The sequence below is a fragment of the Hirundo rustica genome, chromosome 7 (genome assembly GCF_015227805.2).
Source record: "Hirundo rustica isolate bHirRus1 chromosome 7, bHirRus1.pri.v3, whole genome shotgun sequence".
NCBI classification, from domain to species: domain Eukaryota; kingdom Metazoa; phylum Chordata; class Aves; order Passeriformes; family Hirundinidae; genus Hirundo; species Hirundo rustica.
Genome location: NC_053456.1, coordinates 35,207,232 through 35,230,105, shown reverse-complemented (window position 1 = coordinate 35,230,105; position 22,874 = coordinate 35,207,232). Strand labels below are relative to the sequence as shown.

The 22,874-nt window shown below is 49.4% G+C and overlaps 1 protein-coding gene across 4 annotated transcripts in view; it reads right to left on the bottom strand.

The window, feature by feature from the left end:
• Positions 1-5,267, bottom strand: part of HDAC4 (histone deacetylase 4) — a 171,378-nt gene extending 166,111 nt beyond the window's left edge. The window contains exons 1-2 of one of the 4 annotated variants that reach the window (XM_040068886.1): positions 4,580-4,596; positions 1,468-1,549 (exon numbers count right to left, since the gene is read on the bottom strand). The gene's annotated coding sequence lies outside the window, so the exon portion shown is untranslated. Of the gene's footprint in view, positions 1-1,467; positions 1,550-2,771; positions 2,826-4,579; positions 4,636-5,129 lie in introns of those variants that run through there. The other 3 variants (XM_040068889.1, XM_040068884.1, XM_040068887.1) reach the window with 3 other exon arrangements.
• Between the last annotated feature and the right edge of the window lie 17,607 nt (positions 5,268-22,874).

The following is a 22,874-nucleotide window of genomic DNA, read 5'->3' as shown; positions in this document are numbered from 1 at the left end:
GTTTCCTTGCATTGCTCTGGAGCATTGGCATGCTTGGACCTGGAGAAGCTGGGAGCAAAGATAAAGGGAAGGGAAGAGCTATCCATGAGGGAAGGGGGCTCAAAACGGAAAAGCAATTGTGAATTCAGTGACAAGACACATTCCCATTGGCTTCTCTGCCCAGTGCAACAGACCCTTACAAAAGGGCAAACTCAAGGGGTTCCAGCAGGACTCTGATAAAATCCAAACCCATGTAGATTCAGTAGCAGGATTGAAAAAGATGATGGAAAAGTGACAGGATAACTGGAAAGAAGCCAAAGGTGAACTGGCGGAGCAATGAAGTAGAATGTGACACCACTGAAGAAGCCAGCAAGAAGAATACTTGGCAAATATTTAACAGATGTCATTACCAGTGGCCCAATAACATGTTCAATTAATATTTCCTTGTGGTTTGGGACAAGCTCTGCCATTTGGAACAGGCCAGCAACAGATCCCACTGAGCAAATAAACTCCTCTGTGCATACTCAACTACAGGAACCAGACGAGTGAAATACAGCCCCAAGAGCTGGGGTTCATATTTTTTATATATAAATACGCACTGCCACGGAGTGCACAAACACTTCTTTAGCTGGAAGAGGACACCAAAGAAGCGATTTAACCCCAAAATTAAGCTGGCACAACTGGGCAGTGAGCACTCAGATTCCCAAGACCTGAAGGGAACATCAGTTAACCCACCACAGACCCAGGGCAACCTCGACAGCACATGGGGACAGCCAGTTACAGCAACCTTACAAAGGCACAGCCTGGCATACCAGCATGATGGGAATGCTGGAAGATGAAAGAAGATTCTCCTGAGATACTTGATTTATCCCATCTTATGCATTTTATGGGCAAGTTTTAGCCTCAACACTTTGTTTGCAATGTGTTTGGGCACTTCAGGTATAGAAAGGCTGCAGCTTCCACTGATTTGAAACCTGCAAATGAACCTTGAGGACAAGTTTCAGGCACTGCAGCAAGTTTCTGGATCACAGATACACCTCAAGCTGGCTTTAAAAGGTCTATTACCCAGAAAGCACAAAGCATTTGAACGAGAGATAAAGAAGGCAAACTAAGCTAAACTCACAAGCAGTTTTAACCTTTGTTTTGAACAAGTCCTGCTCCTCACCCCTGCAATCCCACAGAGGATTTAAGGTCGAAGACTCAACTCTAGCTTTTCAGCAGGCTATAGACAGGCAGCTCCTGTGCTTCCACCTCTGCCCATGGAAGGAAGGAATCCTCCCTGTGAGGCCCTGGCACAGGGTGCCCAGAGAAGCTGTGGCTGCCCCTGGATCCCTACAAGTGTCCAAGGCCAGGCTGGACACTGCAGCTTGGAGCAACCTGGAAGAGTGGAAGGTGTCCCTGCCCAGGCAAGGGGTGGCACTGGATGGGCTTTAAGTTCCCTCCCAACCATTCCACGATTGTATGGCCAGGAGAAAAAGAGATACTGACCATGGGGGCTGCAGTCACTCTGCTCAAGCTGCTGCTCTCCAGGAGTGGGCAAACCACAAGGCTGGCACGTCACAGGCTGGTGCTGAAAGCAGAACCATCCGACATGTTGGGCAAAGCCTCCACCCAAAACCATCCCTCAGCTAACACAGGTCCATGGGACCTGCAAACCTTCCCAATCCAGAGGCTCCAAGGGCTCAGGAGGCATTCTGGAGCTCAAGCCCTCAAAGATTTGGGCAAAACATGTTTCTTCAAGACAACCCACTGCCATCTGCACCTACCTAAATATCTCCTGTCAGTTCCTACTACCAGGTAACTTCTTCAGGAGTTGATCGATCTCCAGGTGTCTGTAAACATCACTACTAGTTTAAGAAAAAAAATCTTCATTCTTGCGTTTACCTTTTCTTGTATTTACCTTTTCCTGCTGCTACTACACTGCTAGTTTTTATCTTTTCTGCACTAATGTGATGTTACCTGTGAAACATAAGTATAGCAGAGAGTTGCATCTTCACCAGCACAAAGATTACACGAGAAACTACTCTTACTGTTTTCATCTACTCTTGCAATGGTTTGGGTGAAAAGGGACCTTAAATCCCATCCAGTCCGACTCCCTGCCATGGGCAGGGACACCTTCCCCTATCCCAGGTTGCTCCAAGCCCTCTCCAATCTGGCCTTTCTTTATCTTCCTGGTGATTCACCATCAAAAGGCAAGAAAGAAAGTTAAACTGATTTCCACTACGGAGTTCACCTGCATCCCACACCAGGACCTGGGTCTCCTCCTGTTATCTCCCACCCTGGATGCTCCCTGGGCTTCTCAAGAGCTTGGTAATTCACACCTGGCAGTTCTCCTCTACTTTAGAATAATCTGTTTAGGAGACTTTAGGAGATGGTAGCACACAGACACAGGCTGCCTAACAGACACCTCCTCCCAAGGGAATACAAGTTTTTCATGCCATACTGGAGCCTTCCTTCCACACCTCCATCCTGGTGAGTAAATGACAAATTCTTCTGGTGTTCTCAGCTGATTTTCAAAATGCTTTCTCTAATCTCCTTTCTTAAAACTAAGTCCTGAAGCAAAACAAACCAAAAAATACCAAGGTGACAAAGTTTAAATTGTGAAGATTTAAAGATATTTTTCCCTATGTTTAGAACACCAAGGGCACAGCTTAATATCACCACTGGGAATCTGTCAGACACACGTGCTAAGGTATGCCATCCAAGGACAGAGGGAAAAAGCAGAGAATCCTGGAAAGCTGCATCTTCCACATTTCACTCTACCCAGAAAATCCGCAGTCACTAGAACTTACTCTTTCTAACTGGGTGGCATTTTACATTTCCAAATGTAATTGAGTGAGCGTGTTGCCATGGCGACAGCAGGGTTCTGCAATAACTTTGTTGCCTTGTAATTGCCGTATATTTGTACACAAGCAGCTGAGCTTTCTTTAATTCAATGCCCTCAACTCTTCTAGCAAGGCTGCGGAGCGACGGTGGCAGCTTATTCGGCTGAGAACTCTGAACAGTGGTGCTGGAAACATCAGAAACGATTAAAACTCAGCGCCGAGACCGACCGCATTACACACACACACACAAAAAAAAAAAAAAAACCAACAAAAAAAAAAACCCACCACAAAACCCTGCCAAGAACCAGATTATTATATAAACTTCAGAGCTCCTTAGCTTTTAAAAATGTTGCCGTTACAACAACCACCAAGAAAAAAAGCACAACTCAGATAATTAACTCCAGGTAGATTTGGCAACGAGCAAAGCACTTTGAGGGCAGGGAATAAATGCAGCACGAGTCCCATTTATTGACAGGGCATAATACCAGTAAATCAAAACGCGTCGGCCAGGGGATTATTCACTCGCTGCGGCTCCCAGGGCCAAAATACCGCTTGCTCCATCTCCCCGGCCTCAAACCAGCGCTATGAGGACAAGGGGATGCAGCTGTGGGAAACGAGCACGGCACCGAGCTGCCTGGTGGGAAAGAAGCGGGGCAGACAGCAGAGAGCCAATGCCTCGCCGCACGCCCCATCCCAGGGTTTTACAAGGCATTTTCACACCCTGAATCCACCCACACCTTCCCGGCACCAGATCCCCACTCCTTAGGAGCGTTTTCAGAGCTGTAATCCAGCCCGGAATATGAGGCAAGGCTGGAACACGAAATCCGCTCGTACGGGCGGCAGCGGCTACGAGCTTGATTTATGCAAATCTGCCAAAACAGCCTATTGACAGGCAAAAAAACCCCACCAAAACCAGCACCTTCCCCTGCCGCGGAGTGGGCGCACAACACAATTACGCAAGTGCTTTGAGCGAAGGGCAGGTTCCCTTCCCCTCCAAGCCGCTGCCCAGCGCGGAGCAGTAACAGCGTCAAATTATTGTTATGTAAATACATCCGCTCCGCCGAGCTGTCACAAACACCCCGGAGAGCACAACCGGTGCAGCGGGCAACATTTTGGGGCAGTGCCGGGATCGCGCAGCATCTTGCACTGATAAATCCCTGCAGCAAAACCCACATGCGGCCGCCGGGCAACACCTCCTTCTCTCCGCGCTCCCCCGCCAGCCCCAAACCTCGGTTTTTTCTGCTTCATTTCGCCCCGCGAAAGCCGAGGCTTGAGGCTTCGCAGCGGCACACGTGGTTTAGCCCCCCTCGAGCCCCCAAAACGGAGTTCTGGCGACGAGGCTGCAGCCTCTGGGCCTCGGACCTGTCATCGCCAAAGCTGGGCTCCCCGAGAGCGCCGCACTGCCGAGGGCAGCACCCCGTGTTTTCTCCTCCCGGGCACAAAAAAAAAAAAGCCGTTCCGGGGCTTTTTTTTTCAGGAGGAGGTGGGTGCCGCGGGGCCCTCGACCGAGTCCAGCAGCCGCGAGGAGTGGGGCGAGAGGAGGCAAACTTTCCCCAAGTCCCCCGTTATTCCCACGATAAGGACAAGGGAAGGTGGCGCGGGGGAAGAGGATGGAAGAACCGACCCCGAGCCGCGGCCCGCCCGGCGCCGCAGGGCCCCGCCGCGGGCGTCGCCCCCGCCGCAGGGCCGCGCCCGCCCAGCCGAGCCGCGGGGGCCGGGCCCCAAGCGCGCCGCTGCCCGCGGCCCACAGCCCACTCGCCCCACCGGTCACTCACCGCTGCCCGCATCGCCTCGCCTCGCCCCGCACGGACCGAGCGCCGCCGCCGCCGCCGCCGCCGGGGGGGACGAGGCGGAGCCGCGGCCGCCCGGGAGGGGCGGGGCGGGCGCGGGGGGCGGGACTGCCGGCGGCCGCGGCTCCGCCCGCCCCATTCACAAAAAACCGGGCCCCGCGCGCTGAGTGGGCGGTGGCGCTGCCCGTCACGCCCCCCGCGCCCGGCCCACCCCGCCCGCCGCGCCCGGGCCCACGGCGCGCCAAGGCCCCGCCCCGCCCGGCGCGCCGCCCAATCAGCGCGCGGCCTGGGGCGCCGCGCGGCTCAAATCCGCCCGCCACCGCCGCTCGGGCGCCTTCGATTGGCCGCGCGAGCTGCCCGTCACCGCCCCCACCCACGGCCGCGGCGCAGCGGCGACCAGCGGCCCCCGGGAGCGGCCCCGCCGCGCCGCGAGCCCGCCGGGCGGGGAGGCGAGCGGCCTTAAAGGGCCCGTGCCGCGGGCAGCCCGAGCGCGGCGGCCGCGCGGCTCGGCGGCGGCGGAGCGCCGTGTACTGACCTCGGCGTCGGGCGAGGCGGGGACGCTGCGCGGCGATGGCTCCCCCGGCGCGGAGCGCGCCACCGACGGACTCAGCCCGTGACGGGTTCCGCCATCTTGGAATTTTTTTTTTAGCTGGGGGAGTCACGTGTTGCGACCATTTTTTCCCCGCGGCCAATCAGCGGGCGCGGGTTATTTATAGCCGCGCGGGGGGAAGGGGGACCAATCGGGCCCCGCCCCGCGCGCCCCCGGCCACGCCCCGTGGCGCGCGGCCTGTCGCCATGGCCACCGGGGGTCCGCCATGTTGGCTCCGAGCCCGCGGCCCCGCCGGGATCGGGATCTCGGGACGGGGTTCCTGACCCCCCCTCCGAGACCGCAGCGACTGCGATCCGTACCGTGTAGAGCGTATTGCGATAAAACGTGGAACTTCGGTGTTTTTAAACCCCTGGTTTTCCGAAGCCGCGATCCCGCTCCTTCTTGGGCCGTTCGGTGTTACCCCGTCAGGTATCGCCGGTAACGGCAAACAGCTGAAGCGAGGGGTAAACGACAGAAAGGGCAGGGCATTGTTCAACGCATTCGCCTGAGTTACGGAAAGGAGATAAATAATAATAATAAGAAGGGGTTGTCCAGCATGCTTCCCTCTATCCCCGTTTTCACAGCGACCGTTCAACATTTAACTGATTTTTCAGTTGTATGTGGAATTGCCCCGTTGAACTGACACATCTCGTTTCACTCGTGTTATGTTGGTTCACGCAGTGCCCAATACTCCCCAAGTCCTGCTCCCAAGCCTTCCAGATGACGAGAAGGAAAAATGTTGCAGTAATGGGTGCAAGGAGGCTCATTCTGTGGGATACAATCCGATGGGAGCATCCCACCAGTGATGTATTACTCCATTATTTCTGTTTCTCAGAGAAGCTGTGGCTGCCCCATCCCTGGAAGTGTCCCAGGCTAGGCTGGATGGGGCTTGGAGCATCCTACGATAGTGGAAAGGAGATTTCCTGCTAAGCTTCCAAGGAGTTTCTTCCCATCCTTGCCTAAAGCAAGCTGAAACATGACATTCCTTATTTCGGCAGCCATCCCAGCACTCTTATGGTGGGTTTGATTAATTGGCTCTTGCTAAATTGTTTTTAAAACTTCCAGATTTCCCTTAAAGAAAAAAAAAAAAAAAAAAAAACCACCACCCTTGTTGTTCAGCCATCTGGATTTACATAAATTCTGGGACCTGATGAGGATTGCCAACAACTTTGTCCCTCTTTCAAATTCTGCATCTACGTGGTAGAATATAAACACTGCTGCTTTTCTCTTTTACCTTTTGGGAGATATTTACATTTTCATTTGAAAGGGCCACCCTTACAAAAATCCTTGGCATATTGATCAGACCCTTGAAGTTGGGGTTTTTTCCCACGTTGTCAACAGGCTCCCAGGAAATTGTCACATTTCCGTGGAATACACACCTGAGAGCACCACTGGCATTAAGAACACCACTTCTGCCTAAAGCCAAAGCCCTTTTTGTTTGATTTGCAGCTTCTTTGGGCTCGTGGGCTTGTTTGTTGTTCTTTGGCTGGTGAGGTTTCGCAGAGTTGTTCTGCCCTCTTCACTCGGGGCCAGCTTGTGCGCTCGGATGGATGGGTGAACATGTGTATAAATAACCTCCCGAATTATTTTTGAGTGTCGGGAGACCTGTGGGTGGAAGGGCTTCAGGGCCAGAAGGTTACCAAGGCAAGGCAATATTTGCTAAGGCAACAGATCTGCTGCTGCTGGCTGGTGCAGGGCACGGCTGTGGCGGACAAGTGAGTGTCTGCCCTCCCCTGTGATCCCCATTTCTGCTCCAGCCAGGGGTGGATTTGGTCCCAAACCCTATATATACTGGGTAACAACCAACCCAGCTGCCTTCCCTCTCTGCACTGCTGGAGCAGTTTGGAAACAGGAAGCAAGAGGAGAGAGCTGTGCCCTGGAAGTTGCCGTGGAGTGAAGTTCTACCTTCAGGTTTTGATTGATGCTGTACCTGTGGCTGTGGGTGTGAGTACGTGTCTCTATTAATACCCAGTCTAGGCTAACCTGTGCATAATGGCAGAAAATTAAACCTTTGTCATTGTTCATGGAAATTAGACCTCAGGTATTCACAAGGGAAAGGCTTCTTGCTATATGTTAAATCCAACATATTGGCTATAGCTGTATATAGTCTGTTTTTACTGTATTTGCAGCTGAAAAACTTACTCAGAAGCCACTTGAAGCAAAAAATAAAAATCTAAAATAAAAACCAACACCCTGGCAGAGCTAATTCATAAAGATTTAAATAAAAAGCAATTACAGAACTTCCCGCCCACCTCCACCTCATCTTTAGCTGAACTCCTTGTTTGTCAGGAATGATTCCATTTTTTATGTTCTCAAGCAGGAAACAGCCATCACAACACTCCAGCTAATTTCTCTCGCTAGTCACAGGGAGCTGGTGGAAGTAAAATAGAGTGTTTCAGCTTTCCACTCGAATCCTGCCGCTCCACAGCCTAAAAAAAAGGAGGATAAAGTTGGGAAGAGAACCAGCAGGAACTTCCTCTGGAGCCTAGACACCAAAGCTGTGCTGGTGCCGCTTGGTTCTGAGGAGCAAGTAGAGCCTAGACACAATTTCCAAGCTGCTGATGGCTTCCTCTTCTTCCTCCTGATCGTTCAGTCTCCATCACTGACCTCCCTTAGTTTTCCTGCCCCACCCATCACCTTTCTGGTCTGTATCCCCCATTCCCTGTTCTCCTTTTTTCCCACAGTGCACTGGGTTACTCCCTTTTTTTCCATCAAAAGGAAAACCCCATCAAACCCACCTAACTTACAGCACAGCTCTGATGGGACAGGGAAACGTTAAATTTACATTGCCCTCTCCTGTGCTTTCCTCGAACATACTTTTTGTTGTGGAGTTTTGTTTTTTTGGTTGTTTTTTTTTTTTTAATCCTGGTGAATTTTGCTTCAGCTGGAACTCCTCATTCTCTCCTTCCCTCACAGCTCACTCTGAGCCAGAACAAGGTGGTTCTCCCCCACTTCTGAGCCCCCACACACCTGTGTTTGGCTGCAGGAGCTGCCTCCCAGTTTGTCTGCACACCCAACACTTCATCAAGTCTGCAGCACTCAGGGCCTCGAAGGGCTGAAATCCTGAAGCAGTAAGAACCAGACTCTCAGAAACAAGTCATTGCTGTTGCTTTGGGCAAAATCAAGTCCCTGTCTCCCACCTGGGGAGAAAAACGAGCAAGTGAAGTTCAAAGTGGAGGTCACAATGTAAAGTTTGCTTTCTTCTCCGTATTTACACTTCATTTTTTGCTGATGGAGATACATTGGATTATTATGGTAGTTATTTCACAACGACTGAGTACAATAAGTTTTTAAAATTAAACTGGTTGCTGAAGTTTGTTTTCAATATTTTTCTGGATTTATATAAACTTCCTATTTATTTAGCAGCTATGCTCTCAACTATGGTATGGAATACCCTGACTTGGAAGGGATCCTACTTCAGAGAGAAAAAATATTCTTTGGCCATTACTAACCACTGCTCAAAAGTTCTTATGGTGCCATCATCCCTCCAAATGGACCTGAAGAATTAAGAGCATGAAAGAAATCTCTTTTCCCCTCAACTGTTTTTTGGGGTCTTTTTTTTTTTTTTTTTTTTGGTTCAGTCAATTTTAGTAGCACACTGAGGCTTAAATTTAGATAAAAAGCAGAAATAAGTCTAAAATGAATAGGCAATCTTTGTGAAGTTGAGGCTAGAATAACTGTTGGCTATGCTTAGTTTATCAGCACTCATATTGCAGTTCTTAGTATTAAAAATAAAGGAAATGGGTATCGCTTTAATATATTTACTTTCATCCAGGGCAGCTTCTGGGAGAAAAATGTGGGGTGTGTCTCTGTAGTGGGAACCTTGAGGAAATATTGATCCATTTTTCTATCCTGTCTCTTTCAACGAGGCTAAACAGAAAAAGACATCGTCCAGGGTGGAAAACAATTAAAATATAAATAAATGTAAGAAAAATACGACAAAAAAGAAATTGAAATAAAAAAAATTGCAGCCTGGCCCCTGGGTGTTGGTTTTACGTGCAGATACTGACTTGCAGCTGAATGACGAGTAGGATATTTTTCTACTGAAATATTGATAGTAGATTACACTAAACCACAAACTATCTCCAGAAAGCCCATCATTTCTAATCCTAATGGTGTTTTCTTTCCCTTGGCTGACTACTACATTCATGAGATGATGGCTTTATTCTATCTGGGGGAAAAACTTTTTACCATACAGCTAAATTAACTTGTCAAAAGACTTCAAACTTCGGAAGCTTTTACAGCTTGATTCAAAGCTATTATTCAGGATTGAATGAGAAGGCTGTAAAAAGGCTGTGGACTGTAAAAGCTGGCAAAAAAAAAAATAAAATAAAAATTTCAGCAGCATTCAGGAGCTGAATGGAGCGCTCACTTTTTGTTCAGGTTCTGTGTGTTTCATTGAGCTGTCTCGGAAAGAGCTGGATTTTCGTATTTTAAGGAAAAATGCTTCTTTCTGCTGCTCTGGAAGCTGTGACCCAGTCCGTGCTCTTTCACACACACTTGGTTATATTTAGTTTGTGCCAACCTAAATAAGTGTCAACCAGCTCTCCAGAAATGTGGGGAGCACAAAAGAGAACGGCCAGCAGCTAAATTGAGGCAGAACGAGAACACAATTAGACTTATTTTTATCTTTTTCTTTTAAAACCAGATCACAGACTATCTTACAGTCAGCTACAGCTTTCTCATGCGAATGAAAAAGCCTGGCTTCAGTAGCAGCAACTTTTAGATTTTGCAGACGAGGAGCAGCTGGCACAGCTCGTGCTTGGAATCTTTCCTGTCGCAGATCCAATCTACTTTTGGGACAAATCTGGACTAAAAAGCCAGGCTGACAATTGCAGCCCGCAGAAGGGAAGCCAGGGCTCTCTGGAAGAGCGTGCCAGCACACTCAGGATGTGGCAGGATGGGACCCACGACGGCCAGCACGGGGAGTGGCCTGGATTCGGCGTGCTCTGCATGCAGCTGCCCAAAGCCGCTCCACAGGGAGTGCTGAACACAGGAGCAAGCCTTAAATACAGCCTGTCACCAGGGCCTGCAGGGAGGCTCTGCCATTCACCAGGCACCCGCAACTCACTCTCCTGTTCAGAACACTGAGCCGGAGTCCCTGGAACATTCATGGAGATGCCCAGATCTTGCAGCGTATTGACGTTCAGAGCACGCAACCGCTGCATGGGGGATCCAAGTCCACATCCCTCTTCTGCCTGGCAGGTTCCTCCTCCATTGGCAGGAATACCTTCCACTACCCCAGGCTGCTCTGAGCCCCAGTGCCCAGCCTGGCCTGGGACTCTGCCGGAGATCCAGGGGGAGCCACAGCTTCTCTGGACACCCTGTGCCAGGGCCTCACTGCACTCATACTGAAGAATTTCCTTCTAAATTTTCTTCCCATCATCTGAGTTTAGGTGGGTTTTGAGAACCAGCAGCAGAGCACTAAGGTGTTTTAGAGCTTGGCAGTACAGAAGCCACTTAATTGCTGGCGTCATGATAGGGTTCCAAGATGATCTCACAGTTTTAAGCGCTTGAGACTAAAGTAGCACTATTAGATGATGTGTGGGGACGAAATTGCACAGACCTTTCAAATTCCCAGTTTTTCCCTCCTCTGTTTTGCTGCTCTAAGGGCTATTTAATCTCATTTCATGTGGGTCACAGCATTTTCTGAATACATATCTATTAAAAGGCACCTGTGCTTTGCATTTGGCAAAACTCAGTCGACTTCTTTTCCCTTTCCTGTGGCAAAACCAAAACCACAGCCAGTTTCCAACTGGAATCCACTAAAACACTAAAATACCTCAAATTTTTTCTATCTGCTTATCAAGGAGCAGGGAGTTTTCTTCCTAATGCAAGCTCCTTAAATGTAATATCTTAAAAACTTGTGTTCCTTATGAGCACCTTCAGCGAGTTCTTAAAAAGCATCACAGCAGAGCAAGGTGTGCCGGCAGAAGTGTCCGGAATAGCAACAGTGGCATCAAAATCATGAGAGGAATGTCTGAGAAGTCTGAAGGGTTACGCTCAGACCCTGTTAAATAGCTGGGTGGGACTCTGGAATCCAGCTCTCACTTGCAGATACGTTGCTTAATAGAAATGGAAGAAGTGAGTGTTGGCCCATTAATGATAAAAATAAAGTTTAGAATGTATGAGGATGAGAGGTCAGAAGAGTCAAAAACCTCTGCAGCCCTAGGAACATCTGTGTGACTATAAAACACGGGCTGAAAGGAGGGCTACTTCTGTCTCCCAGAATCGCTAGGCAAGATCAGGGCTGTAAAAGACCAGGAGGTCCCTCTAGCTTTCTTCCACAAGGAAAAAAGAAACAAAAAAAAGGCAGACTCCCCATTCTGTAAAAGAGGAGATCACAGAAACCCCATGGTGTCCTGGACTAGATCCAAGGACAGGACTTAATGCGACAGGATGGAAACTCAAGTGGAAGAGCTGTTTTAAAAAAAGCTGCGAGGCCATGGGGAGCAGCCCAGACCTGGAATGTGAGGAGCTGATACACAGATCAATAACACCCATAGTGCAGAATGAGGGCTGTGTATCCCTCCTTTTGGGAAAGGAAGGGTTTCCATAGGCTCCTCTAGAGGTGATGCTGCAATGGGATGTGTTGCAACGGCATTGCGGCGGGATTGGTTTAGGATGTTCACGCTGTGATCCAAGGAGGTGAGGCACACAGACCTCAATTAATCCTTATCAGGAGCTGCTTATCAGGTGGCCTGTTGCACATGAAAGACTGAGTTATCAGCAGAGCCTTTGTCTTGCATCAGGATGAGGGGCAGGACATGTTCTGCTTATTCACAGAGACCAAGGAGCAGCCCAGAACTGGGAAGTACTTGTGTGGAACTGGGGAGGAGACAGAAAGTGTTGGGGCTTTTTTTCCCCCCCTGCTTCTCTGGTCAAGAAATCATGGAATCCTGGAATGGTTTGGGTTGGAAGAGACCTTAAAGTCCATCCCATTCCACCCCCTGCCATGAGCAGGGACACCTTCCACTATCCCAGTCCCATCCAGCCTTGGGCACTCCAGGGATCCAGGGGCAGCCACAGCTTCTCTGTACCAGGGCCTCACCACACTCACAGGGAACAATTTCTTCATCATGTCTAATCAAAATCTCTCCTACTTCAGTAGGAAGCCATTCCCCCTTGTCCTGGCATTGCAGGCCCTTGTCCCAAGTCCCTTTCTCACTCTCCTGGAGCCTCTTTAGGCTAAAATGGGCTCTAAGCTCTCTCCAGAGCCTTCTCCCTTCTCTCCAGGGTGAAGACTCCCAGTCTGCCTCCATAGGAAAGAAGACTTTTCATCGCTTCACTGTTGGTAAAGCCAGACAGCTCTTTCAGGGGAGATTACTTGTTAAATTATCCACAGTGCTGCAGATGCTCGGCTCTTTATTTTGGTCATATATTTCAAAGAAGAGTTTCTCCAGCAAACAGTGCAGCAGCTGTGGCTGATAAAACTCCTGGGTGCCACCATGATCCTTTTTCCTGATAGACTGTCACAGATTTACCATCGAGTTTTGGCTTGGAGACTGGTGCTCTACGGCCAGCCAAAAATAAAGTGGAGCTGGATAGCCTTAACACAGCAAAAGAAGGATTCCAGAAGTTGGAAAACTAATAGAACCACAATTATCAGACCAGAGGAAGGAGCTGTGTCCAACACCAGGTACAAGAATATAGCTTGGATATGACAGGGTGATACATTCTCCTGTGCTTAGCCATAGGGATCTTGCCACAAGGCTGAGGATTTTGGAAGGTGGACCCCTGTGCTATCATGAAAGAAGTTTTCTGACAATCTCTTACATGTTTCCAAGCTGAATTCCTGGAGCACCCGTCAGTTTGGGGTGCCTCAGTTACTGTCTACAAATCCATCTCTGAAGTCACACCCCAAAAACTTCTCCTGAGGTTTCTCCTCATACAGAAACCAAAATCAGATCTGGAAGCCTCTTCAAAGGCATCCTCAGTCTCCAGCGTGCAACTGCAGAGTGTGAGGTCACACCTTTGGCAGGATACATACCCGCAACTCCTGAACCATGGAATCATGAAGGTTGGAGACAAGTTCCAGGACCATCAAATCCAACCCTAAACCCAGCGCTGCCAAGCCCACCACTAACCCACCCACACCTACACCCCGTTTTAACGCTCCCAGGACGGAATCTCACCGCTTCCTTGTGGCATCGCTGCCTGCAAGGCAACTTACCCCTGGAAATCAACTTTCCAAGCCATGAATCCCTCACTCATCCAAGGTGCAGAGCTGATAGCCCTGGCTATTGGATTTCCTCTGCTGCTTCATGGGACAAAGCAGAACAGCAGCCTTACAGCTGGGTTTAAAGAAGCACTTTTTCCTCTTCTGGACTTGAGCCCAGAATCCTGCTTGGAGTAACTCACATTCATGTCAGCAGAACTACCCCAGGTAAACAGAAAATTTTTTGGGTTTTTTGTTTTGTTTTGTTTTGTTTGTTTGTTTGTTTTTAGTTCCCCCTTAATCAAACTGTTATTCTCTCAAGTCAAATGTAAGTGTTCTCCTCATTCTAAACTCAGAAAGATCACAGGTGAATGCTGCCAGTGAAATTAAAAACTGACTTGAGACAGCTTTGCTTTGAGCAGAAAGTACCTTTCTTTTGTTTTTTGGGGTTTTTTTTTTGCTGGATGCCTCTTCACCAAACCAACTGTTAGAACTGAAGTGGGGCAGGTTTTTAGGCTACCTGTCTGTATTCCTCCTTCAGAAGAGATGAACCGAGCCTAGAGAACTGAGGGTGCTGAAGCTCCTTGTGTCATGGAGGGGTGACCATGCCCAAAACACACTCATTACCCACAGCTGCTCCCTTTGCCCCCAGGGCCACCATGAGCTTTGCTGGCAGAAACAAACCCTCCCCTGTCACTGCTGGGCTGCTTTGCTCATACCAGGTAGTGGCATTTCCAATGCTATTAATGCCCAGAAAGTCCCGACGCCAGAAGAGCAGCCCTTACACCCAGCCCGGCTGCCTCGAGGTCAAAAAAGAACCATTCAGGTCGTAAAAGACATTTGGGACCCCAGCACCACCACGTTCTCTGCTAAACCACATCCACACAGCTGCTGAACACACCCAGGAGTGGTGACTCCACCACTGCCCTGGGCAGCCTGTGCCAACTCTTTGCAACCCATTCCATGAAGAAATATTCCCTTATATCCAGTCTTAACCTCCCCTGGCACAACTTGAGGACTTCCCACTTGTCCGGTCTTTTGTAACCTGACTCCCACCTGGCTGCTCCCTCCTGTCAGGGATTTGTTGAACCCTCAGCTCCCACCAGCCCTTAAAACACCTCTTGTTACAGCCCTTAGCGATTTATTTCCATCCTGCTTGGGCGTTTTGCAGAGAAACCCTGGAGAGCAACAGAAGACAAGAGAGTTAAAAGAATAGACTGGAATTACCCATCTCCTGCTCATTAACTGAGTTCAGATAGTACCAGCTTGCTGGTGTTTTTTTCTGCCTCTCTGGCAGGGAATGTTTTATTTGCTTAGTGAAGTTTTCACATGCAATATGTTGTTGCTGTTTTGTTTTGTTCCTGAAATCCCTTACCTATATATTTATTACAGACAGATATTATACCCTGGCAGTAAAGAGACACTGCAAAGTGCTAGTTAACTTCTCAGAGCTGCCTGAATAATTCCACAAATACGAGGGGACTGAAATGACAACAGTAAAAGGGATCTGTGCTTTGAACAATGAATATGAACTGGAGCTCTGCTTTGGATTTGAGGCATGTTGCAGCTAATAGGTATTCAGCTTGTGTGGGCCACTGACATTTCAATAAACACATGTGCAGTCCAAGGGGGTTGGCTGCAGAGCCTCTCGTCGATTGAATCCAGCCCTGGGAACACGCAGAGCGTGGTTCAGGATTGCAGGAATTCCTGGGCTCTAACCCTCAGTGAGATCTCTCCTGAAAGCATAAGATGTCCTCCATGGGGAGGGGGGAAAGCAGGGGGGTGGGGGGGGCAGAGGGACACAATGGGAATGAGGAGAGGGGGGTGGAAACCGCCCCAAAATATGTGGCTTCAAAGAAAATGCTGAAAATATTTATAACAAAAATGCCTGGCGGGCTGCCCTTGGCACACTGAAGGAGAACTCAGCTCCTCAAGCTGAGATAGCTCAGCAACCTTAACAGCATTCCTGCACTGTCTTGGGGGAAAAAAAACAAACAAACAAAAAAAAAAACACCTCTAAACAGGGCCATTTTATTTGATTTTGCAGAGCCAGGCCAGAGTGTACTCTGAAAACCCATTCCTGATGGGAGAGGCTCCCAGGCTGCAGCAGGAAGCGGGGGACAACACCTTTGTGCAGCTCCTGGAGCCTGCAAAGCCAGCTTTCGTTACAGCAGCAGCATCTCTCCTGGAAAGGTAACCCTAAAAATCAAAAAGTATTTGGCAGCATCAGCCACACAACGAGGGACAGGGGTATGTGGTGCTCGCCCTCAGCACCTCACAACAAAAACTGGAAGGGCCACAAAGTGTCTCCAGCACTTGTTCTGTGTGACTCTCATCAACTTGAAGCATTCACAAGTCAAATGTTCTCCCTCAGTATTGCATAATTTCACATCCAGGTGTCACCTTTTCCATCACCAGGGCAATTGAAGGACGACCCAGGAAAAAGGAGACGTCAGCTCTGGGGCTGTCAGCCTCAGAATGAGGAAAGTGACCAGTTTAAAAAATAAAATTCAAAAGACCCTCAACAATTTAAAAAAAAAAAAAAAAAAAAAAAAAATCCAAAGAGGAATTAACTGAGCTACTTATCATTAACACCGAGCAAAGCAGTGGAAACTGTGTAACAACATTACAGATAATTAGAAAGCTGGGATGGAAGGAAACCGTTCATTTGGTAGCTGGAATCGCAGCTCCTGGGGGATCCTTTGTGGCCATCAGTGCCTGCAGAATAGGGGCAATTTACTTGGTGCCACGTACTCTGCTTCCTCAAAAGCTCCCTCAACGGGGGCACCTTGGAATTTAATCTCCCCTGGGATTAGAGCAAGCGTGCTCAAGTGAATTCCAAACTGGTAGGAAACAGGAAAAGACAGGTAGGAATGGAATGGTTATTTTTCACGGCAGAAGGAAGCAAGCCCAGTGGAATCCCCAAGCAATCTGGGCTGTAGCATGTGTTGTTCTCAGAGCCTAAAGGATCTGGAAAAGGGGCTATTTGGAGCAATTTGCAGAAGATTTAAAAAAAAAAAAAAAAAAAAAAAAAAAAAAAAAAAAAAAAAAAGTGACTTAAAGTAGCAGAAATTAGTGGGAATTAAAAAAAAATAATAAAAAAAAATTAAAAAAAACAACTTCAAAGGACTCTGTGACACGGCAGTAAAACCAGGCTGAGCTCACCGGAGCCCCTCCCTTTGTTATTGCCACTGAGCAAAGAGAGAATCCAAAGAAACCCTCAGTTCACTCCCAAACAGTGAGCAAAGGAAAGGACAGTGAAAGGAATGCACAGAATTATGGAACGGTTTGGGCCGGAAGGGACCCTAAAATCATCCAGTGCCCCCCCTGCCATGGCAAGGACACCTTCCACTGTCCCAGGCTGCTCCAAGCCCCACTGTCCAACCTCACCTTGGGCACTGCCAGGGATCCAGGGGCAGCCACAGCTGCTCTGGGCACCCTGTGCCAGGGTCTGCCCACCCTCCCAGGGAGGAATTCCCTCCCAATCTCCCATCCATCCCTGCCCTCTGGCAGTGGGAAGCCATTCCCTGTGTCCTGGCACTCCAGGCCCTTGGGAATCAGGAGGTGTGTGGTGGTGGCTCCTCCTCACAGCACCACAGCCCTTCCACTGCACATTAGTGAAATGATGCAGATTAAAAACCCAAATAAAGCCCTTTCCTCATGGAAATTGTGGGCTTTGCTTCCATATATCCTTGTGGAAGCCAGAAAAGCAAGCAAGCTCCTGAGACAGTCAGAGTAACGGAAGGTAAACCAAACGAAAACATCTTAAAAACAAAAATAGAGGGGGAAAGCCCAGCTAAAAGAAAAGCTGTGAAGCCACAGCATGCCGGGAGCCAGCCAGGTTTTTATTCCATGAAACACCCTCTTTCCTCAAGCATCCCTTCCAGGCAGCGTCAGAGAGCTCAATCACAGGAGTCCCCGGCCAGTTGCTCCTGTTTTCCCAAATTAACTCTGGATCTGGCCCTAATCGGGGCAGAAGGGGAAACTCTGACGGGAGGCTGGGAGAGAATGTGCAGCATGTGTCCCTAACGCAGCCAGGGCTTCCAAAACAGCTCCTCCAAAGAGAGCTCCCAGAAACGCCCTGATGGCAAGAGGGTTTAACGTGGATGTAGCTTCCAAGGCATGCTGCTGGGGTAGGGAAGAGCAGTCTTTGGAGAAAGGGGATTTGTTGTTGGTTTTTTTTTCCCTACAACTTTCTTGCTGGAGGATAATCAGGGAGAGAATCTTTTGTGTTAAAGTGTTTTTGGAAAAGAGTTTAGACAGATAAAACGAACAACAGAGTCGCTGGAATCAATTACTTCTCATTAACAGAGTAATTTGTGCCTTGTAAAGGGAATTTAAGATGAAATTATGGAACTTGTAAGCTCAGTCACCCTAAGCTGGAGTCTTCTTCCCAAATTTTGCATTTAAAAAGGGAAGGCACATGGAAGAACAGGGATACAGCCTGGGAGAATCAGCATCATTCCTGTAAAGGAAGGTTTTGTCTCACCAGACCATGGTGGTCCCATGAGAGAGTCGACACCTACACCAGTTGTTCTGACCTTCCTGGGCTTCCCAGAAGATTTCCAGTCTTTTTTACTGGGGGCTCTTCATGAGGTGCCATGGGATCAGAGGTTAGGTCCTTGCCTAAAAAGACCTTTTGGATCATCACAGCTCCCTGGGATGAGAGCAGATTCTCCCCTCTTCGAGTATAATGTTCGGATTATTTTCTTTCCATGTTTTAGTACACAACCCCATTTCCCCATTTTTCTGCAGTGACCAGAGAGCTGGAATTATCTCAGCTAGGGGACCACTTCCCTCAGGAACTGAAGAGAGCCAAATGCCCCCAAAAGATCATTTCAGCCATGGGAGAAGCTGCTCTATTACCTGCAATATATTTTGGTGATGTACTGCTGCGCCTTGGGTTCTGTTTAAAGAGCTGACTCGTGTTGGGGACCGTGATGTAGATTTGTTTGCACTCAGCTGAGTTATTGCTAACCAGGAGGCTTTGCTGGGAATCCCAGGACTGTATTTCACTGTGATGGAAAGGTGATACCATTGCACCAAGCCCTTTTCCTCTGATGGGATGATTGCTGTTGCCAGGGAGCCCTGTGATCCCTGCCTACGGGATAAGATGCTGCTGTACACACCACAGGAGCCAAGAAATTAAAAATAAGGCTGTCTGCCTTTGACAGAATTGCTCCTTTCGATCCCCAACAAGATAGCAAACCAAATTTAATTCCAGTCAGAATTCTCTCACAGAGTGGCTGCAACTGACTGCCTGTGAGAATTCAGGAAATTATGCTGGAACAGAGAAGGGCTTGAGAATTTGGGGACAAGGAGACAAATCAATCCCTTGTATGTGACTGAGACCAAACCAAGGAGCTGCAGGACTTTAACTTGGCAGGCTGGGAGGGCTAGGGGTGTGCACCTGGAGAAGACATCTCTCTCTCCAGGGACACCTCAGAGCCCCTTCCAGGGCCTGAAGGGGCTCCAGGAGAGCTGGAGAGGGATTTGGGACAAGGGATGGAGGGACAGGACACAGGGAATGGCTTCCCACTGCCAGAGGGCAGGGATGGATGGGATATTGGGAAGGAATTGTTCCCTGGGAAGCTGTGGAAGCCCTGGCACAGGGTGCCCAGAGAAGCTGTGGCTGCCCCTGGATCCCTGGGAGTATCCAAGTCCATGCTGGAAACCACCCCCCCTCCCTCAGAGCTGCAGCAATTGCAGTTGTTCCAGGAGCTCCGAGGCAGAGAAATCTCTTCAGAGGCTGAAAACTGCAGAGCAGCACTCACAGTTAATTTATTCCCTTTTTTTTTTCTTCTTTTTTCCTGTTGTTTTGGTTTGCGTTTTTTTGTGGGTTTTTTTTTTGGGTTTTTTTTTTTTTTTTTTTTTTTTATTGTTTTTTGTTGGGGTTTTTTTGTGTTTGGTGGTTTGTTTGTTTGGTTGGTTTTGGTGGAGGTTTTTTTTGTTGTTGTTGTTGGTTTGGTTTTTTTTTAAGAGGGATTCTCCTGTGATCAGTTATTCCTTGACAGTTCCCCACTTTCCATAAGACACCAGGTTTCTTCAGCAGTCCCAGCTGGCACAGCTGAGAAACAGCCTTTCCCTGGCAAGTTAATTATAGGAGCGGGCTGGGGGCTGCTGGACTCCTTCCTCAGGCAGGCAGCACGGGAAGCTTGGCCACAGAAGCTGGGAAGAACAGAGGGATAAATCAGAGGATTCACATGGGAGCATTGTCCTCCCCACTCAGCGGAGCTGTTTAACTTGTAGCCACCAGTCCTGACTATTTTTTACCAGAAACTTTTGACCTCAAAAAGAAAAAAAATCATTTCTAGGTGGCCCCAACAGCAGAAAATACCCACAGCCTGTACGGACACCGATGTACTTGGTCTTCCCTCTTAAGAATAAAGAGATGAATTTGCTAAGATTCGATTTACAGCTGAAAACTCCCTCCCCACAAAAATTAATTAAAACGACAGCGAGACACACTGCTATCTAAAAATACGAGGGGGGAAAAAGATCAGATTTCACGCTAGCATTTTGGTTTTAGCAGTTCAGCAGTGAATCCACAGATTGTTCAAACCACCGGCAATTGAATTCTTTTATTACCAGCTACCTGCTGAGAGCTGCCTGTGTTGCTGTTTCACTGACAGCAGAGCGCTTCCTACCCTGTTATTACCTGAAACCACTTGGAAAAATAACGCATCCAGGAGGCTGCCAGGAGGACATCCTGGAGGTGGGAGCTGCCGTTGGTGATGCTGGCATTTCCGGGTGTGTTTAGGACACCACGTGGGGTTAAACCATCTGTAATGGTGTAAAACATGTCCAGTCCATTGGTTCAGTGGAAGCCACAGCACCTCCCAGCAGGTAATGGTCATTTTTTGTAACTAGATGGCAGAAATGGAGTCTTTCTGGACATCCAGATGACGCTGGGACTGGTTCCCTCCTCTCTGGCCAGCAGGCAGCCAGGAGAAGACAAGCAGGGAGAAAGCAGGTAGGCATCCAGGGAAACCTCCTTGGGTTCCTTGAAGCCAAACTGAGCCCACAAAACATCTCCAAACCAGCACAAGAGGGCTCCCCCCAGCCCCCTCAGATTTACCATTTACCTGAAGAGTACCTCATGAGGTGAGCAGAGGTTGTCTCCACAGCTCCCCTGGAGACGCCCCTGTTCCAGACATATCTTTAGGATGCTCTTCTCTCCAAGAGCACACCAGTTGTAGCTGTAAAAACACCCAGTGTTAGTTTAATCGTTGGACTTGGTCCCAGGAACCTTTTCCAACATTAACGATTCTGTGGTTCTACAAACAGTGGCCTGTGAAGAAGTTTCTGCTCCTCTTTTCCACACCTATAAATTCTGTGGGCTAAAGGACCGGAAAAAAAAAAAAAGAGCAGCAGAGACAGCTCAGCACCCCAGCACCACAGAATTCCCACAGAGGCTCTTGCTGCAAAAGGCTGCGAGCACGAAGTAGGCACAGAGCAGGCTACAAGCAGAAGGATGGAAAAGCAGAATTTTCCAAAGGGAACAGAGTGAGAAGGGATGCTATTGCCAGGATTATACACCTGAAGCAGCCAACATGGTAAGAACAGGCTGGAGTGGGCTGCAGGGGTACTGGGCTTTGGTTGGCAAGACAGAAACACTCAAGGTTAATCCTGAAGATGCAGTAATTCCTTTGAAAATGTTTTGGGGTAGAATTCCTGCAAATGGAGATCTCTTGGATGACCTGCCCATGATCCAGGGCTGATGGCAAATGATCCCACCATCCCTCCTTAGGCCCAGATCCCTGCGGACTCGAGAAGAGAAACAAGGACTGATGCCCTTCAAAGGGAGGAGCTGCCCTGGTGAATGGTGGATTGCATGATCTGAACCAGAAGCAAAAGATCTCCTGCCCTCTCACCCCGCAATTCTGTAGGACATCACCTCCCAGCACCACAGGGAACAGCTCGAGGTCACACAGGGAAAGGATGCACATGCAGGAAGGCAGGAGCAGGGCAGAAAAAGAATTCAAAAACAGAAAGGAAAAACAAAACAAAACACACAAGCAGCAGTGGTTAATTGTTCAGTGTTTCAGCTACTTTCCCCTCAGGAAAGAGGGATTCCTGAGGCTGGAGAGCACTCCAAGGAGCAGGAGGAAGGCCTGATCCTCTCAGTGCTATGGGAAGCCTCTGGAGCCCAGGATTCCAGCTCAGCCCTTTCAAGGCACTGAGGGTCCCAGGTCAGTTCCTGTCTCCTGTTTCTGCTTTTGGGGGCTGCTTTCAGGCAGGCAGGAGATGCACAAGCCCTGGAGTTCAGCATTCCCTACCTCCTGTCCCGCAGGTCACTGGGGTCATCACCTGCACCCTGTCCAGCCTGAGCACGTCCATATTTCATGGGCAGGATCGTACACTGCCACCCTCAAGGCCCCCAAGCCTGGCATGCCATAGGAGGAAGGAGGAATTCTCCAGTCTGGGATATGCTGTTGAGGACCCCTACAGCCAAAACATGAGTTATTGAATTCAGCATCTCAGGAGCCGTGCAGAACGTGGAAGCCTCTTTTGCATCCTTCCAGCATCTGCAAGAAGAGGAGGAGAGCCACGAGCACCTGGACCAGTCCAGTACGGCTTGGAGTCCGAGCCTGGTGGCACGAAGGACACCAAAGCCACACCCGCAGCAGCCCCTCAAACCAGAAAACCTGGAAAGGGATGGGGATGCTTTGGTGGCTGTAGAGAAAACAGCTCGGCAAAACTGCACGCCCAGAGCAGCCCTCCCTCCTTCCTCCACCCCCTTCTTTCTGGGGACGGCGGAGCTGGGTTTATTCATCCCCTCGCCACGGCCGGGCGTGCGTCAGCAGCCGCGCGGGTGTGGGAGGCGCAAAGCGTGCCTCAGTCAAACCCCAGCCTTTCAGCTCCGCACCAGCTCGGGGGGCGCGGGCCCGCTTCCCCTGACACGGAGAACAGCGGCAGGGGAAACGAATGAGCCAGCGATACAAAGCAAAAGGAACGGGAGGGGGGGGAAAGAAAAAAAAACAAACAAAAAACGAGACCCACCCCAAAACCTCCGCAGCAGGAGGTGAAGGAGAAAACAACGCCTGGGAAAAAGTACGTCAACAAATTATTGAAGCTCATTTTCTTCGGCACGAGGCGGATAAATCTCAGAATGGTTTGGATGGGGAGGGATCTGAAAGCTCATCCCATCGCACCCCCTGCCATGGGCAGAGACACCTTCCGCTATCCCAGGGTGCTCCAAGCTCTGTCCAGCCTGGTCTGGGACACTGCCAGGGATGGGGCAACCTGTGCCAGGGTTTCACACCCTCACAGGGAAGGATTTCTTCCTAAAAAAGAGAATTATTAAGGATGGATGGTTGACGGTGAGGATGCACCAGTCCTAGGGGAAGGTCAGTGCCGCCATGCTCCACGTGTGTGCCACACAAAAACACACAGCAGTGGAACCAGCCATTGAGCTTGTGATGAACATCCCAAAAATGCCAGCGGTTTGCACCGTAGGAGAAGGAATACAGGGAGTAGAGGACAGCAGACATTTCCCACGGGATGGGGGAGAGGATGCCGGCTCCCATATA